We start from the raw sequence: 5,451 nt of genomic DNA, 5'->3' as shown, positions 1-5,451 counted from the left end.
GAAATTGTAGTTTCTAAATCCTCTGAATTTTTATGGGGTCATATTATGAGACTTTTTTTCTCAACAAAGACATTTGTTTATGTTGTTGCTGCTGAAACTGTCTATTCTTCTCGGGCAATCGGCCTCTATCCAGTGTATTTACAAAAGATGTCTTTATATGTACTGTAATACGTAAAGAACAATTGACGACGGGCCATTGAATTATAAGAAAATAATACACACCCAAGGTGCGTTACACCGCGGGTGTGCATTATTTTCAAATAATTCAATGGTCCGGAGTCAGTTATTCCTCTTATACCACGGTTACTACAAACATTGCTCTGGTGCCTATTTTTAAGACATTTGACAAGTTATGTGTGCGTTTATCAGAAATTAATGCATACCCACTGAACATTTCTCAGCCAATCAGAATACAACATTCAACAGACCCATGGTATAAATTATGTTTTATTAACAAAGTTCGGGAGGAACACGTTCAAATAATCAACCTAATCACCTCAACTACGACCAGCTGTTGACAATCAGCAATCAGGTATCCACCTGATCGGCATCAACAGAAACCTATATAGACTGGAAACCAACTCACCCTCATTCCTCGATAGTTTCAGCATCCCTCCACCTCCCCTTCTCTGCACAATTGCCTAAGTCACCTTACTAACCAGAACAGGGAGGATTGTTCTGGGTTCGGGCCTAAGGCTGAGCCCGGAACCGTCTCCCCGCCAGGAAGCGCTCCGGGCTCAGTCCATTAACGAGCTTGGAGCCCTCTCCTCGGACAGCACACCAAATACGCATAACCTGACTGGATAGCAAACATATCCAATCATTACCCGTTTAGGAAGCTGCAATTCATTAAAAATCAGCATGGCTGTTGTACTTAGAACCTTCTTCCCTTCCTTGGTAGTGTAAAACCGAGTTGCCTTTACTATTTTCCCTCCTTTCATGCAAGTTTTCATTACCTCTTCAGAAATACCCATGGGGACACCAGAAATGACTCCCTTTATTCAATCTCTTACCCCCACTTCCACACATTCCACATTATCCTTCCCTAATTTACTCAAACGTAATGCCTTCTGTTTTTGCTGGTTAGACTTGCAAAACACTATGACCTTATTGTTACTGATATACCTTGCTATACCTACGGCCTTGGTAGTGAGGTCAAGGAATTTGACCGAGCAGTTACCAAAAGATTGAAAAAAGAAGGAAAAATCACCTGCAGGAAGTAATCACTTACTTATGCATTTACATTATTTTACATTTATTCATTTAGCAGACACTTTTATCCAAAGTGACTTATAAATGAGGAGTTCTTATTAATGCAATTGAAGATGAAAAGTAAAGTCACTTACACAATTCTTTCTTCATTTTTTCTTTGCTTTCTCCTGTTTACAGCAAGATGATGTTTAGGTAATTGTTCAATAAAGTACAGAATTGTTTATTATTGGTGTTTTGTCTATTATTATTTAAGTTTTGCTTGCATTCAAAATATCAAAGAACAGTACATGTTAGCATAATATAATGTTAATAAGACCATTATAGGTTGAACTGAAAGAAAAATTGGAATTTGTATATAAAAACATTGCAGCAATATAATATCACACAATATTTTACATAATGTAGTTTAATATGTAATTTTATCACTTCCATCAGTAATTTACTTTCAATTACATCCACGTTAAAAAAAATACTGCAAACTACTGGGTAATTTGTTAGAGAACACGAGTTTTTTTGGCACATGCATTAAGTAGCGAACGCAAATTTTTATTTGGATAACTTTAAATAAAACGAGACCGTAATATTGCATTCTATTGTTTTCAATGCCATTTGGATAAGGGTGTTATACCATCTTTTCGCTGTTACGAAAAATCGAGGGGTCTGAGAATGCGGGTCTCTGGGTGAGGGTCTGTAGCTGCATATTGATTTTTACACTTGCTAAAGTGTGTCCCATCAGGTGAATAATTTTTACATGCACGCTTGGGATCTTCACGCCCATTAGAACACTTGGGCAAAATACAGGAAATGCGTCATGTAAGTATTCAAGTGGTCAAGTGCAAAGACCGTGGTTATTTGGACGCAGCCATAATTTTGTTTTATTACACAGTGTTTGTGTGTGTTTTGTCAGCAGGTGTCGCTGTGTATCTACCATAACACTCAGATTCATACATAAAGGGTAGAGGAGTCCGCCATTTCTCCGTTTGAGACGCGTATTTCACATCCTAAATATTTCTCCGACCGGATTATTTCATTTTATTTTCAGTATCGTAGATATACGTTAACCGATAAATTCATAAGCTAATATTAATTATTTATATATCGCTTTGTGCGTTTAGTTTTCAGTCAGTGGGTTTATGGGTGTGGCGACTGACAAACACTCAGATATAAGACACCGGATACTTTAATAACTTTACTGATCGCATCTTTATTAACTGAACACCTACATCAAGATGAAGACGATCACTTTACTCTTCATCCTTTCTTTATTCATCAACGGTAAGTTCGTTTATAAACATTTCTGCAACACTTTCGCTTTCACTCCATAACACCGGAAATATAAACACTAACTTACAGTAGGCCTAAAGCCTACTAACGACGTACATCTACATATTTTCATATATCGTTGACGTTAGCCATGTCTATAACATCTATTAGACCATGAGGCATGGGGTGCTTTAAGAGGGTCTATTTGCTTTTGTAGAGTTGTCAGAACATGAGTCTCATGTCTGAGTTATTATCTCTTTTTTTGCAGGTGCGTTTGGTGATAAAGTGTCAGTAATGGAGGGAGACTCTGTTACCCTACACACGGATACTGTAATACAAGCATTAAACGATGTGACAATAATATGGGCATTTGGGGCTCAAAAAACTAAAATAGCTCAAATCAATAAAGACAATAATGCCAATGAAGTCTTAATATATGATAATGTTCCTGATGGGAGATTCAGAGGCAGACTGCAGTTGAATGATCAGACTGGAGATCTCACCATCACAAACATCAGAACCACAGACTTTGGAATGTTTGAAGTAGATATAGATGTTGGAAGTGAAGAAACACAGAAGAGTTTTGATGTTAAAGGTATGTATCTCAGACATTTAAATAAGTTCTCATCACTCTATGCACAATATGATGTAATTGCTTGGAAGACGGTTATTTAAAGTTTCATAAGACCAAGGCCCGCTTGCATAAAGTTTTTCCCTTAAGTATGACACTTGAGGGGTAAATTCCCCTTACCTAAGATAATAATTTAAGGGTGTTGCATACAGTATAATCCCTTAAATGGTTCTCTTAGGTAGGGGAGACTGGGGCAGGTTGTCTCACGGGTTGGTTGTCACACTGCTTATTCCAGACATACTACATGGCACTGTGGTACAATTTTGATATCAGTTTGTTAGCCTTTAATAGCTTACTCATTTGCACTTGAAATTTTGCCGAGCAGACACAAAACATTGAGGTTAGGAGACAATTTTTTATTTTTATGGGTCAGAGTAAATTTTCATGTTCGTGTTGTTTTTATGTTGAGATCTTGTAGGATATAAGTCATTCAAAAACAAAACACTCATTAAAAAGCTAAAAGTAGTAGCTTTATTTTGAGTCATCTTTTAGCGATCAAGTTAAAGCCGTGTGGCAGCTAGCTTATCATGTTTGTCAAGAAATCAGTTGGGGATGGTTGTCACATAGCTTGCGGGGTTGGTTGTCACATAAGAATATTGGACATGTAGACCTTTTAAGACTCTTGGTCTGTTTGTTTGTTTTTGTTTGCTGTTAAAATAAAATAAATAAAGCATTAAATATAGAGGTTTTAACACTAAAAATTATTTCATTTTATTTCTCAACACAGTAGACAATAGGCTTTATGCCCAGCTGCACTACTTCCTGAACTTCAGCCAGCTTCTTGTTTCCTGTCTGCCATTATTGGACAAACTGATTTATCCAGGTGTGCCTGACCTCAGTAGTCACAACAACAATAATCAGACACACCTGGATTAATCAGTTTGTCCAATAATGGCAGACAGGAAACAAGGAGCTGGCTGAAGTTCATAGTGCAGCCGGGCATAAAACCTATTCAAGTAACTGATCACCCACTTTAATCCCACTGTTTAAACATAAGGGGCATTAATAACAACTATCATAGGGGTTGGATTTATATTAAAACTTATTTTCAGTTTCTAGCTTAAAAAAACAAAAAAATTACACATTATCTTTTCAGATCCCAATTTATCATTGAAATCCTATTGAACCTCTATAGGGACAACCAACCCCATACCCTGTAACAACCAACCCCGTGATGGGGTTGGTTGTCACATTGTGTCAGAGTGTCTTTGATGGTTAATTACTTCCTGTTACAATACATCCGAAAAGTAAAAAGTATACACATTTAAAGCCAAGACTCCAAAGTTTCATTTCATGTAGGAATTACTGCTGAAAGACTTTTTGAAGATGAGCAATTCATGCATGAGTAAAAATTGTGACAACCAACCCCGGTCTCCCCTAAGGTTAATAGTTAAGTGTTTCATGACAGCAACCCAGGTTTGTGGTTATAAAATATTATTGTTGCCATGGAGGGTGAACTTTAGGGAAATTACACTGAAGGTGCTTTATGCCAGTGGTTACCAAACTTTTTCAGCGTGCGGCCCCCCTTGTGTACAGTGCATTTTTTCGCGCCCCCCCTAAAGAAAATTTATGACAAAAACAGTTCTAAAATGTAATATTTTAATTAAACAAATTAAACAAAAATTATACCTAGTAGTGCTGTTGGTTAGTTGGCTTATTTTTTAGGTTTAATTACAAAGAATTCATGATAAATGAATGTATTTTATAAAATGTCATAAAACTGGGCCCCCCCCTGGCATCATCTCGCGGCCCCCAGTTTGAAAACCACTGCTTTATGCAACCGGGCCGAAGTCTTCATAAATATCATTCTGCAGGTGTTCAAATTTATATATATTGTGCTTTTCACACCTTTACATAAATAAGAGCAGGAGAAAACACAGAAGAATCAGTGGACAACATAATCAGCAGAGGACGGCTAAGATTAATACTAGCGAACGTAGTAACGTATAGATGAGAGTTCTCAGTTATGCCAATGAGTGTGTTTACGTGCACAGAATAATCGGATAACTAGGAAAAATCTGCTTATTAAAGAAACCCGTTTTCATGCGTTTAACTTACATGCAAATCAATAAACCGGCTACAACTGTATTTACATAATATGGGCTGTTTACACTTCCCAAATAGCAAACTGGCTCCGTACCACAGGTATCACAACCTCCGGAACAGAGCCGCATAACGGATTCGGATCTGAGTCCACTTGCACGATGGGACGGATCCGAAACAGTCTTACCTTAATCCCCTATTCAAAATGGCTCATCTGGCCAAACTAGTTATCTAAAATCTAGCCAACTAACATCTGCATTGCTCTATAAAAGCCAATTATTCCATATAGCTTTATTAATTTG

The sequence above is a fragment of the Misgurnus anguillicaudatus genome, chromosome 23 (genome assembly GCF_027580225.2).
Source record: "Misgurnus anguillicaudatus chromosome 23, ASM2758022v2, whole genome shotgun sequence".
In the NCBI taxonomy this organism is placed as follows: Eukaryota; Metazoa; Chordata; class Actinopteri; order Cypriniformes; family Cobitidae; genus Misgurnus; species Misgurnus anguillicaudatus.
The sequence above is the reverse complement of the archived record's forward strand: the minus strand, read 5'-3'. Positions refer to the sequence as shown.